Source organism: Arachis hypogaea, chromosome 5 (genome assembly GCF_003086295.3).
Source record: "Arachis hypogaea cultivar Tifrunner chromosome 5, arahy.Tifrunner.gnm2.J5K5, whole genome shotgun sequence".
Lineage (NCBI taxonomy): Eukaryota > Viridiplantae > Streptophyta > Magnoliopsida > Fabales > Fabaceae > Arachis > Arachis hypogaea.
Window position 1 is genome coordinate 58477219 of NC_092040.1, and position 14463 is coordinate 58491681.

The window sequence follows — 14463 nt, forward strand, 5'->3', positions numbered from 1 at the left end:
GCATAATGTCTTCAATTGTTGACTCATGTCCTGCATAATCCTCAAAGTTGCTTGCTTCTCAAGCCCTTAATTATATGGTTAGTATGCATAAACTGAGTATGGTTCCAGGATTGATTTTTGGTGTAGGGACACCAAACTTAATTGTTTGCCACTGCCTCAGATGCAACAAGTCAACCATATTTGAAACCATGTATCCTTGCTAAAGGTTAATGAAATTAAAGCTAGAAAACAATTCAACAGTTGAATAATGTGTTTGATTGCTTGGAGCTAGAATCATGCAAGAGGTGAGAGTGTGTTTTTAAATGATATTTTGGTGGAACACCAAACTTAGAAGTTTTCATTCTCCCTCAAATTGTTTTGGTGTGTAACACCAAACTTAGCTCCTTGCAATGCACACCAATTATTCAACATTTTTATTGGAAAAACTATGAAAAGGAACTACCTCAGGTTGGGTTGCCTCCCAACAAGCGCTCTTTTATTGTCACTAGCTTGACATCTTCTATTTTTGCTTCAAGGGGGATTTAGGTTCTGAACCTCCTTTTCTTTGTTCCATTGCCCCCCTAGATACAGTTTTGCTCTATGACCATTTGCTGTAAACCGACTCTTTGTTGCTTCATCTAGCAATTCAATACTCCCATAAGGAAAAACCTTAGTCACCAAGTATGGACCAGTCCACTTAGACTTAAGCTTGCCAGGGAATATCTTGAGCCGTGAGTTATACAGGAGTACTTGTTGTCCAGGTTTGAATTCTTTCTTCAAAATCTTCCTGTCATGCCATCTCTTAGCTTTCTCCTTGTATATCTTGGTATTTTCATAGGCTTCTAGCCTAAACTCATCTAGCTCATTCAGCTGCAACAATCTTTTCTCTCCTGCTGCTTCAGAATCCAAATTTAGAAGTTTAGTGGCCCAAAAGGCTTTGTGCTCAAGCTCTACAGGGAGATGACAAGATTTGCCATATAACAGTTGAAACGGGGACTTCCCAATAGGAGTTTTAAAAGCTGTTCTGTATGCCCAGAGTGCATCTTCCAACTTCCTAGCCCAATCCTTTCTTGTGCTGCCAACCATTTTTTCTAGGATCTTCTTCAGTTCCCTGTTTGCTAATTCTGCCTGCCCATTAGTTTGAGGGTGATATGGTGTGGCTACCGTATGAATAACTCCATATTTGTGGAGAAGTTTCTCCATTTGTCTATTACAAAAATGACCACCACCATCACTGATGAGACCCTTGGGTACTCCATATCTAGTAAAGATGTGCTTCTTTAGGAATTGAAGGACAATTTGCGCATCACAGGTAGTTGTAGCTATGGCTTCCACCCATTTTGAAACATACTCCACTGCTACCAAGATATATCTAAATGAATAAGAAGGGGGAAAGGGTCCCATGAAATCAATGCCCCATAGATCAAACAATTCTACTTCCAAAATGATGTTCTGTGGCATCTCATTCCTCCTTGTTAGTCCTCCTGCTCTTTGGCATTCATTACATTGGTGGACAAACTCCCTGGCATCTTTGAAGATGGTTGGCCAATAGAACCCACTTTGTAGTATCTTTGCTGCTGTTCTTTCTGGACCAAAATTTCCACCATAAGCTGAGCCATGGCAATGCCATAATATATCTCTTATTTCACCTTCAGGAATACATCTCCTGATTATTCCATCAGAGCACCTTCTGAACAGATAGGGTTCATCCCACAAGAACTTCTTTGCTTCATTGATTAGTTTCCTCACTTGTTGCTTAGTGAATTCTTGCGGTATCTTTCTCCCTACTTTGTAGTTTGCTATATCAGCGAACCATGGTGTTTGTTGGATTTGCATGAGATGTTCATCTGGGAAGCTTTCATTCACAGGTAATGAGGCCTTTTGAATTGTTTCTGGTGGCAGCCTTGACAAATGATCAGCAACTAGATTTTCAGTGCCTTTCCTGTCCCTTACCTCAATATCAAATTCTTGTAAGAGTAGAATCCACCTGATAAGTCTTGGTTTAGCATCCTGCTTTGACATCAAATACTTGAGAGCAGCATGATCAGTATAAACCACAATTTTAGATCCTATCAAGTACGATATAAACTTATCAAATGCATAGACTACAGCTAACAATTCCTTCTCTGTTGTAGTGTAATTTTTTTGAGCTTCATTCAATACTTTACTTGCATAATATATGACATGATGCAAGTTTCCCTTCTTCTGTCCAAGTACAGCACCAATTGCAATTTCACTTGCATCACACATGAGTTCAAATGGTAAGTTCCAATCCGGGGGTGTGATAATTGATGTGTGGAAAACGATCCAACACAAAACTCACCGGCAAGTATACCGGGTCGCATCAAGTAATAATAACTCACATGAGTGAGGTCGATCCCACAGGGATTGAAGGATTGAGCATTGGCAAATTGTGGGTCAAGTACTCCAACCTTGCTTGCATGTTTTCATCATACTCCATTCTTTGTGCGTATCTAACTTCTCCCAAGGTATGATGAACATTCTTCCATTGATATAGGTTGTGACTATATTCCGATGCTTTAGCTTGACTGAAATACAGCTTATCATATGATTCCTTGAATTCTTTGTATTGCTCTTTTTGCCCTTCAAGGATCTGTGCTTGAAATTCTTGCTGCTGAGTCATCATTTGTTGTTGCCATCTTTCTTGTTTCTCCTCCATTTGATGCTGCCAAGCTTTTCGTTCTTCTTTCTCTTTCAAGAATTGCTCCATGAATGCAGGGTGGGGCTCTAGATATTTCTCTTGGCCCTCTTGATTTTGGCCTTGTTCAGCCTGCATAAGTTGGTTTTGACCTTGTTGAGCCTGCATGAGCTGCTGAGATAATTCATCAATTGATCTTTGCAATTGGCTCATATCAATGGCCTCATAAGCTTGATTTCGTCCTTCCTCTCTTTGTGCTCTCCTTTGTCTAGGAGCTACTACCCCTTCTTGATCTTCTTCTTCATTAATTCCCTCCATACTCTTCTTAGTAATTCCTTTTCCTACTTTCACCTTTGTTGTGTCCTCATCTTCAAAGATTACATTAGCTCTGTTACATAGCCGTAGGATGGTGCTTGGATGTCCAAGACCTTTTGACTTGCTTGTGCTATCGGCCATTTCTTGAATGCTGTCGGCTATGAGTTGTGCAACATTGATCTCACCTCCATGCAAGATGCAGTGTGTCAATAGTGCTCGTTTAATTGTGACCCAAGAGGCATTTCCAGTAGGAAGAATAGATCTCCTCACTATTTCAAACCATCCTTTAGCCACAGGAGTAAGATTTATCCTCCTTATGTGACTTGGAATCCCCTTTGAATCTCTTTCCCAATCTGTATTTTCCATGCATATTCCTTGCAGGATCTCATCAGGATTGTTTTCCCGTTGCAATCTATCCTCATAACTAAGCTCTGGATAAGTGATGGTTCTCAACTTGAGAGCTCTTGTGATGGCAGCTGGGCTAAAACTCACTTCAACCCCTCTGACATAGCTCGTGTAAGGAGCACTATTTTTGTTTTCTTTGGCAGCATTTGCATAGAACTCCCTAATCATTACTGCACTGATGTCAGTCAGAGGAGCACACAAGAGTTCCCACCTTCTTTCTCTAGTAATCTGCCTCATTATGGGGTATTCTCCCTCCTTCAAATCAATGCCTTTTTCATAGATAACATTCTTTGCCACCATGAACCTATGATATCTCCCTTCATGGAATTGGGATCTAAACTTGCGTGCATCAAACTGTGGAGGTTCGGTCACCATAGGTTCTTTTCCTGGCCTTCTTTTTGAGCTTGAGGAGGCCATTGAAAATTAAAGTGAAAAGAAAGAGGAAGTAAGAATAGAAGAAATATGTGTTGTGTTTGGGGTGAACTTTTGGTTCGGTTTTGATGTGTGAGATAAGGACGAAATATGTTGGCTTTGGAAACTGAATAGGGTGTGGTTTCATATGAGGGTAGCTTGAATAGGAATGGGAGTGCCGTGTTGATGCAACGGCTATTTATAGGCCATGTTTCCAAACTTTTCAGCAAAACCACAATGAATGAATGAGGAGGGGATCGTGAGTGTTCATGAAGGGCTGAGATTGGTTTGTTCATTCAAAGAATGCATGAGATGGACGGCTTGCATGCATGGTTAAGGCTTGACAAGGATTCTTCTCCCATTGGCTGCATGCACTTCGGTGTCCAATGTTGCATGCATGCAAATTTTGTTCCCCATGAGCACGTTCTTCTAGGCACATGTGACCTCCTTCACATAGCTCCTCCTAACCGTGGCCCCTCCTTATGTTTGTCTTACCCCTTTTTTTTTCTGCATGAATCAAAACAGCTGGCTTAGGGTATAATATAGCCGTGGCAATCTATTTGTAAAAATAAACAAATTATTTTGGTTTGTTTAATAGTTATTGAAAAAAAAATTTTTTGTGATCAATTGTGTCCCTAAATAAAATGTTAAAAGTTGGTGAACACCAAACTTATCTTTTATTAAGGGGATGGCTTAAACCTTTCTCACAATTGATGCATTTTTAAAACAAATTGATGTATGATCCCTTATCTGTATGGTTTTGAGTCCATGCTTGGAAAATGATCCTCTGAACCTTGTTACATATGCGGACACCAAACTTAGTGTTTGGTCATATGCTTTATCAAAAGACTTATGCATATGCTCTAAAAGACAATCCTCTTCTTTAAACACTGAACTTGGGTGTGCCTTTAGGTACACCAAACTTAGAAGTTTGCCATGTGCTTCAAAATGACATATGCATTTACCAGGCATGAAAATTCAAAACCACATTTAGAGGAATCATAGCTTATTAATAAAGGAGAAGACAGAATTCTTAGACCATGGGTTGCCTCCCATGAAGCGCTCTTTTATTGTCATTAGCTTGACATTGACCTCCCTTTAAGGTGGTTGATGTTGGTGATGTCTCAGCTTGTCGCCTCTTACTGTCAGCTTTCTCTGTGTGCTTTGATGCTCAATTTCCATATGCTCAAGAGAAAGAATTTGGTTGACAGTGTAATAATCTTCTGCTCCCTGCTGTTGGTATATTAATTGCACCTTATCACCCTTAGAAAATCCTTCAGTTGGGATTTTCTTATTCTTCCACCCTTTGTGAGCCTTTTTCTTGCTCTTCACCTTTTTCTTGCTTGTTGATCTTCCTTTCTTGACGGTTACTTGAGTTGTGATGCCTTCCTTCTTGCTGATCACCCCTGCTTCCTTGTGAATCCCCTTTTCTTCTTGTATTTGTTTGTTTATCTGTCCCATTTCCTTTTCAGTTGATTGCTTTGAAAGAAGATCATCACTCATTCTGCTTGTTTCTTCATCCATTTGTGATTCCGGGAAGACTTTCAGGATGATGCTCTCCTCATGCAACCTAAGGGTTAGCTCTCCTTGCTCTATGTCCACAATGGCTCTAGCAGTGGCCAAAAATGGTCGACCAAGTATTATGGAGTCATTTCCATTTTCTGAAGAATCTTGGATCACAAAGTCTGCCGGGTAGATAAACTTGTCAACCTTAACTAAAAGGTTCTCAATCAGCCCCTTAGGATGGATTATTGATTGATCCACCAATTCCAAAGTCATCTCTGTTGGTTTCACCTCCTCTATACCAAGCTTTTTCACTAGAGAGTATGGGATTAGATTTATGCTTGCTCCTAGATCGCACATCCCTTTGTTAATGAACAGGTTTCCAATAGTGCATGGTAAGAAGAAACCTCCAGGGTCTTCAAGCTTGGGAGGGAGTCCCTTTTTAATGAGTGCACTACATTCCTCACTAAGCATCACTGTTTCCTTCTCATTCCAATCCCTTTTCTTGTTGATGAGCTCTTTTAGAAACTTAGCATACAAGGGCATTTGCTCCAAAGCCTCTGCCAAAGGTATGTTGATCTCTAACTTCTTGAAAGTCTCAAGAAATTTGTGGAAGTGCTGGTCCTTTGTTTCCTTGTGAAATCTTTATGGATAAGGTAGTGGTGGTGTTGAGCTCTTCACCACTTGATGCTGCTTTGGAGTTGGTTCATCCAAGATCTTCTTTCCTTTTTCCAAATTCTGTGGCTTGTTGTCTTCCTCTGTGAGCTTTTCTGGAGCATTCTTGCTTATCTTGTCTTTGTTGATGGTTTCATCCTTCTTTGTTGGCTCAGTGTCATCTTCCATAAGCTTCTTTGTTGCTCCTTGGTTACCATCTGTTAACACTCTTCCACTTCTCAGTTGCACCACCTTGCATTCTTCCTTTGGGTTGGGAATGGTATCACTAGGTAGTGAACTTGATGGCTTCTCAACAGAGATCTTCTTAGAGATTTGTCCAATCTGCCTCTCTAGGTTCTTCATGGAGGCTTCTTGATTCTTGTTTGTCAATTCTTGGCTCTTCATTAGTTTCTCCAAGAGTAGCTCTAGATTGGTGATTCTCTGTGAGTCTTGGGAGATGGTTTGATTTTGGGGTGTTGATGGATGAATATAAGTGTTTTGGTTAGTTGGGTGGTTATTGGGTGGGTATTGGTTAGAATTTGGGTAGTTGTTTTGTGGTTTTCTGTATGAGTTTTGGTTAGTGTTTGGCTGGGGGTTGTGGTTTGTGTTTTTCCAATTGTTTTGGCCTGTGTTTCTTTGCCATGGTTGTTGGTTTTGGGTATGGTTGTCTCCCCATCTAAGGTTGGGATGGTTCTTCCAAGATGGGTTGTAGGTATCACCATAGACTTCATTTGTTCCAGGATTTTGGTTGTGCATGTATTGGACTTGCTCTTGTTGTTGCTCCTCTTGAGATTCTTCATTTTGCACCCAAGTGGTTGGAGGTTGGCTTGTGGTGTTCACTGCTGCCACTTGCAAGCCATCAATTCTCTTAGCCATTTGCTCAAATTGTTGTTGAATCTGTTGCTGCATCATCTTGTTTTGAGCTAAGATTGAATCAACTCCTTCCAACTCCATGACTCCTCTTCTCTGTGATGGTTGGCGTTGTCTTTGATGAGCAAAGAAATATTGGTTGTTGGCCACCATCTCAATAAGGTTTTGAGCTTCCTCTGTGGTCTTCATGAGTTGTAAAGAGCCTCCGGCAGAGTGATCAAGAGCTTCTTGAGCTTTAAGAGTGAGTTCCTCATAGAAGTTTTGCAACTTATCCCAATCAGTGAACATCTCTGGTGGACACTTCCTCAATAGAGCCTTATATCTCTCCCATGCTTCATATAAGTTCTCGGCTTCCATTTGAGTGAATGTTTGAACCTCTGTCTTCAACCTTAGGACTCTTTGAGGGGGGTAGAATTTGGCAAGAAACTTGCTCACTAAGTCATCCCAAGTGTTGATGCTTTCTTTTGGAAAAGTCTCTAGCCATTGAGTGGCTTTATCTCTGAGAGAGAATGGGAAGAGTAGCAACTTGTAGCTATCAGGAGGCACACCATTTGTCTTCACTGTGTCACAGATTCTCAAGAAAGTGGACAAATGTTGGTTTGGATCATCCAAAGGCCCTCCTCCAAAAGAACAATTGTTTTGAACCAGAGTGATGAGTTGTGGCTTGAGTTCAAAGTTGTTTGCATTGACATTGGAGGAAGAATGCTACTCCCACAATGCTTGGCATTTGCAAATGTGTATGAAGCCAAAACTCTTCTCTGTTGTTGATTATTGTTGGCTCCTTCTCCTCCTGGTTGATTGGTATCTCCTTCCATATCTTGGAATTCCTCCTCAGATTCTTCTTCTTCTCCAACAATGTACTTCCCTCTTTCAGCTCTTCTTATTCTCCTAAGAGTCCTTGGATCAATTTCAGAGATGATAGGAGAGGATCTCCCTATACCTGACATACAAACACACAGCAATAAACACACAAACCCAGAAATACTATGGAACTTCAATCTGTGGTTAGAATGAAGGTTTAGTTAGTTTAAGCAAAAGTGCAAACAGTTAGTGTGTTAGTAAGAGTTAGAATAACAGAAAAGAAAAAGTGCTTAATCTAGACCTCCACTTCACTTAATCATTGTCAATCTATTTCAATCCCCGGCAACGGCGCCAAAAACTTGATGTGTGGAAAACGATCCAACACAAAACTCACCGGCAAGTGTACCGGGTCGCATCAAGTAATAATAACTCACATGAGTGAGGTCGATCCCACAGGGATTGAAGGATTGAGCAATTTTAGTTTAGTGGTTGATTTAGTCAAGCGAATCAAGTTTTGGTTGAGTGATTTGTGTTTAACAGAAAGTAAATGACATTAAATGTAAAGGGGGAAGGGAAAAGTGCAGTAAATTGAAGAACAGAATTGTAAATGTGCAGAATCTTAAAGAGCAAGAAAGTAAATGACTGAAACTTAAAGTGCAAGAAACTTAAATTGCAGTAACTTAAAGGGCAAGAAAGATAAATGACTTGAATATAAAAGGGAATTCAGGAATGGGATTGCAAGATCTAAACAAAACAGAAGTAAATTGCAGCAAGAGATTGAGCAGAAATTAAATCAGGAACAAGGAGCGTTCAAACAGAATTTAAGTGAAATGTAGCAGAGGTTCACAGAAGAACCAAAAGTGAAATTGTGATCTCAGGATTCCAAGGGCTTAGGTAGCAGAGCCTAAAACCCAATTTCCTTCCCCGATCTGAATTAACTAAGCAATTAACAGAAAATTTAAGATGAAGCAGTAGAAGAACAGATTTGGAATTCAATTATGCAGAAAATAAAGTGCAAAGAGCTTGAATGGGAATTGGGACAGAATTTCCCCAATTTCACACACCCAATACTCAGAAAACAGAAGAGTAGAATTGCCCAAGGGAATTGAGGAAGGAGATCAGCCAATTCTCCCTTGATCCTCTCAGTTCTCGGACAAACCTCTCAAGAAAGTTCAAAGACAAAGGAAATTCAAAAGCTCTCAAAAATAAGAGTAAAAATTCAAAGCTCAAAGTAAAGGTAGCTAAAAGTCCTAATTACATCAAACTAAGTCCTATTTATACACTTTCTATTCTTGGATAATGGGATTTGGATGGGCTTTTGGATTGGTGAAGAAATGAATTAAAATGAATTTTTAATTTGAATTTTGGCCCAAAAACCACTCCCAGGAGGCTGCCCTGCCCTTGTGGAGGGCAGGGCAGAAAATTGATGCTTGGTGCATGGATTTGGTGCGGCCATGTGCGAGTTGGTGCGGCGTGTTGTGATTCTGGCGCGTCCTGGTGCGAGTCTGGCACGAGGTTGGTGCGCCAGAGGCTGCCCTGCCCGCGCCAAGGGCAGGGCGGGAAAGTTTGGTGCGCCAGGGAGCATTGTGCGTGCGGATGGTGCTGCCAGGGGGCGTTTGGGCGTGCGGATGGTGCTGGACGCTGCCCTGCCCGCGCCAAGGGCAGGGCAGGAACGGGTTGGTGCGCCAGGGAAGGAACGCGCGCGCCAATGCTGGCAGGACGAGGAAATTGGTGCGCCAGGTTGAGAAATGGTGCGCCAAGGTCTTGTGTGTGATGCGCCAATTCAAAAGCTGCCCTGCCCGCGCCAAGGGCAGGGCAGGGTTGCCATATTGCACGCCCGTGTTCGAACCTGGGCCGATGCAAACACGCTTCTTTTTCTCTTGGCTTTTTGGCACGCTAGTCACCCTTAGTCTTTGGCTTCCTCATGGTCCCTTGCTCGAGCCTTGTAGCATGCATAGTTGATATTTTCTTCTTGATTTTCTTCCTCATGGAGCCCGATTCTGCCCTCCACAAGGGCAGGGCAGAGTTTGCTTCTCTTGGTTCCAAGGCATCATTTTGTGCTCTGCCCTTGGAGTGGGCAGGGCAGAGTTGCCTAAGCTTGCTTGGTCACTTAATGCTGCCCTCCTAGAGGGCAGTCTGCCCTTGTGGAGGGCAAGGTTGCTTCCCTCATTAGTTGCGGCACGCTTCTCTCCTCTTTGGCCACGCTTTCCTTTTCTTGTGTCACGCTTCTTAGGCCACGCTTTTCATTTTCTTTTCTTTTCTTCACCTAAAATAAACCAAACAACCACTCAAAGTATCACTAAATTCAAGAGGCTTATAAATCAATTAAAATGCAATTAAAATTAGCTTAAACCTCATGATTTAACATAAATTTCATGGTGGTTGCTTGATTTAGAGAAGTTATGCATTTTCACTCCAAATCACTTACTTAGGATGCAAGAAAGTGCATAAATGCTAGCTAAACAAGTGAAATTAGCTTGAAAAATGGGTATATGATGACTTGTCATCAATAATTGGTGCTGTTGTGAGTTTGTGTTTTAGAGTTTCAAAAGCATGCTGGCAATTTTTATCAAAAACAAAAGGTTGATCAATCATCAAAAGGTTACTCAAAGGTTTGGCTATTTTAGAAAAATCTTTGATAAACCTTCTATAAAATCCTGCATGCCCCAAGAAACTTCTAACAGATTTCACATTAGTTGGTGGAGGGAGTTTTTCTATTATTTCCACTTTTGCCTTGTCAACCTCTATTCCTCTTCTTGAAACTTTATGACCAAGAACAATCCCCTCAGGTACCATGAAATGGCACTTCTCCCAGTTCAAAACCAAATTAGTTTCTTGGCACCGTTTCAAGACAAGAGTTAGATGGTTTAAGCAAGTATTGAAATTATCACCAATAACAGAGAAGTCATCCATGAAAACCTCTAGAAATTTTTCAACCATATCTGAGAAAATGGAGAGCATACACCTTTGAAAAGTGGCTGGGGCATTGCATAACCCGAATGGCATTCTTCTATAGGCAAAAACTCCAACTGGGCATGTGAATGAAGTCTTTTCTTGGTCTTTTGGATCCACCACTATCTGATTATACCCAGAATAGCCATCTAAGAAGCAATAATAAGCATGGCCTGCCAACCTTTCAAGCATTTGATCAATGAAAGGAAGTGGAAAGTGATCCTTGCGTGTTGCATCATTCAACCTTCTATAGTCAATACACATCCTCCACCCTGTCACAGTTCTGGTGGGAATGAGTTCACTCCTCTCATTAATAATGACTGTCATCCCACCTTTCTTTGGTACCACTTGGACTGGGCTTATCCATGAGCTATCGGAAATAGGATATATGATTCCTGCATTCCATAATTTCATTACTTCCTTCTGGACAACTTCCTTCATTGCAGGATTTAGTCTTCTCTGAGGTTGAATTACTGCTTTGGAATTGTCCTCCAAAAGAATCTTATGCATGCATACTGTAGGGCTGATGCCTTTCAGGTCATCAATAGTCCATCCTAAGGCATCCTTGTGAGCTCTGAGAACATCAAGAAGCTCTCCTTCTTCTTTCTTTGTCAAGGATGAATTAATGATCACCGGGAAGCTCTCTGAGGTGCCAAGAAATGCATATTTGAGATGAGAAGGTAATGGCTTCAGTTCTTGCTTTTGCACCTCTTCTTTCTTGCTTGGTTCCACCTCTTTGTCTAGGGAAGCCTCAGCTACATGTTCCTCTATTGTTTCTTGATTGTCTTTTTCTTGCTCATGCTGATCAATGTCTAATATTTCTTCCACCAGGCTCTCTATCATATCCACCCTCAATTGATCTTCCTGTTCTGGAGGGTGTTGCATTGACTTAAAAACATTTATGATCATTTGCTCATTGTGTACTCTGAAAATCATTTCTCCTTTTTCCACATCTATAATGGCTCTTGCAGTTGCTAGAAATGGTCTGCCCAAGATGATTGAATTGTTGCCTTCCTCGTCGGTATCTAGGATTACAAAGTCCGCAGGGAAGATAAACTCTCCAACCTTTACTAGCAAATTTTCCACAATTCCATTCGGTGTTTTAATTGATCTGTCTGCCATGACTAGTGACATCCTGGTGGGTTTGAGTTCTTCTATGGCAAGCTTCTTCATCATGGACAAGGGCATCAAGTTGATACTAGCTCCAAGATCACAAAGAGCTTTATCCAAGGATAGTTTGCCTATAGTGCATGACACTACAAAGCTCCCTGGATCTTTAAGTTTTGGTGGGATTCCTTTTTGAAGCACAGCGCTACATTCCTCACTAAGCATCACCGTTTCCTTTTCATTCCAATCTCTTTTCTTGTTGATGAGCTCCTTTAGAAACTTGGCATACAGAGGCATTTGCTCCAAAGCCTCTGCCAAAGGTATGTTGATTTCCAACTTCTTGAAAGTCTCAAGAAATTTGTGGAAGTGCTGATCCTTTGTTTCTTTGTGAAATCTCTGTGGGTAAGGCAGTGGTGGTGTTGAGCTCTTCTCCACTTGATGCTGTCTTGGGGTTGGTTCTTCCATGATTTGCTTTCCTTTCTTCAAATTCTGTGGTTTGCTATTCTCTTCTGTGAGTTCTCCTGGGACATTCTTGGTCATCATGTCCTTGTTGATGGCTTCATCATTCTTTGTTGGCTCAGTGTCATTATGCTTGGTTGCCCCTTGGTTGCCATCTGTTAACACTTTTCCACTTCTTAGTTGCACGACCTTGCATTCTTCCTTTGGGTTGGGAATGGTGTCACTAGGTAGTGAACTTGATGACTTCTCAACAGAAATCTGTTTGGAGATTTGTCCAATCTGCCTCTCTAGGTTCTTCATGGAGGCTTCTTGGTTCTTTGTTGTCAATTCTTGGTTCTTCTTCAGCTTCTCCATGAGCAGCTCTAGATTGGTGATCCTCTGGGATTCTTGTGAACTTGGTTGGTTTTGGGGTGTTGATAGATGATGATAGGTGTTTTGATTTGTTGGGTGGTTGTTGGGTGGATAATGGTTAGAGTTGGGGTAGTTATTTTGTGGTTTTCTATATGTATTTTGGTTAGTGTTTGGCTGGGGGTTATGGTTTATGTTTTTCCAATTGTTCTGGCCTGTGTTTCTTTGCCATGGTTGTTGGTTTTGATTATGGTTATCTCCCCATCTGAGGTTGGGATGGTTCTTCCAAGATGGATTGTAAGTATCCCTATAGACTTCATTTGTTCCAGGATTTTGGTTGTGCATGTATTGGACTTGCTCTTGCTGTTGCTCCTCTTGAGTTTTTTCATTTTGCACCCAAGTGGTTGGTGGTTGGCTTGTGGTGCTCACTGCTGCCACTTGCAAACCATCAATTCTTTTGGCCATTTGCTCAAACTGTTGTTGAATCTGCTGCTGCATCATCTTGTTTTGAGCTAAAATTGAATCCACTCCTTCTAACTCCATTACTCCTCTTCTCTGTGATGGTTGGCGTTGTCTTTGATGAGCAAAGAAATATTGGTTGTTGGCCACCATATCAATGAGGTTTTGAGCTTCCTCTGTGGTCTTCATGAGTTGTAATGAGCCTCCGGCAGAGTGATCAAGAGCTTCTTGAGCTTTAAGAGTGAGTCCCTCATAGAAGTTCTGTAACTTGTCCCACTCAGTGAACATCTCTGGTGGACATTTCCTCAATAGAGCCTTATATCTTTCCCATGCTTCATATAAGTTCTCGGACACTCCAATTGAGTGAACGTTTGAACCTCAGTCTTTAACCTTAGGATTCTTTGAAGGGGATAAAATTTAGCAAGAAACTTGCTCACCAAGTCATCCCAAGTGTTGATGCTTTCTTTTGGAAAGGTCTCTAGCCATTGAGTGGCTTTATCTCTAAGAGAGAATGGAAAGAGCAGCAACTTGTAGCTATCAGGAGGTACACCATTGGTTTTCACCGTGTCACAGATTCTCAAGAAGGTAGACAAATGTTGATTTGGATCCTCCAAAGGCCCTCCTCCAAAAGAGCAATTATTTTGAACTAGAGTGATGAGTTGTGGCTTTAGTTCAAAATTGTTTGCATTGATATTAGGAGGAAGAATGCTACTTCCACAGTGTCTAGCATTTGCAAATGTGTATGAAGCTAAGACTCTTCGTTGTTGTTGGTTATTGTTGGCTCCTTCTCCTGGTTGATTGGGATCTCCTTCCATTTCTTGGAATTCCTCCTCAGATTCTTCTTCTCCAATAACGTTCTTCCCTCTTTCAGCTCTTCTTATTCTCCGAAGAGTTCTTTGATCAATTTCAGAGATGATAGGGGAAGATCTTCCTGTACCTGACATACAAACACACAACAATAAACACACAAACTCAGAAAGCCAATGAAACTTCAATCTATAGCTAGAATGAAGTTTTAGTTAGTTTAAGCAAAAATTCAAACAGTTAGTGTGTTAGTAGGAATTAGAATAACAGAAAAGAAAAAGTGCTTAATCTAGACCTCCACTTCACTTAATCATTGTCAATCTATTTCAATCCCCGGCAACGGCGCCAAAAACTTGATGTGTGGAAAACGATCCAACACAAAACTCACCGGCAAGTGTACCGGGTCGCATCAAGTAATAATAACTCACCTGAGTGAGGTCGATCCCACAGGGATTGAAGGATTGAGCAATTTTAGTTTAGTGGGTGATTTAGTCAAGCGAATCAAGTTTTGGTTGAGTGGGTTGTATTTAACAGAAGATAAATTGCTTGAAATGTAAAGGGAGAGGGGAAATTGCAGTAAATTAAAGAACAGGAAAGTAAAATAGACTGAATCTTAAAGAACAAGAAAGTAAATGACTGAAACTTAAAGTGCAAGAAATGTAAATTGCAGTAACTTAAATGGCAAGAAATATAAATTGCTTGAATGTAAAAGGGAATTGAGGACTGGGATTGCAGAA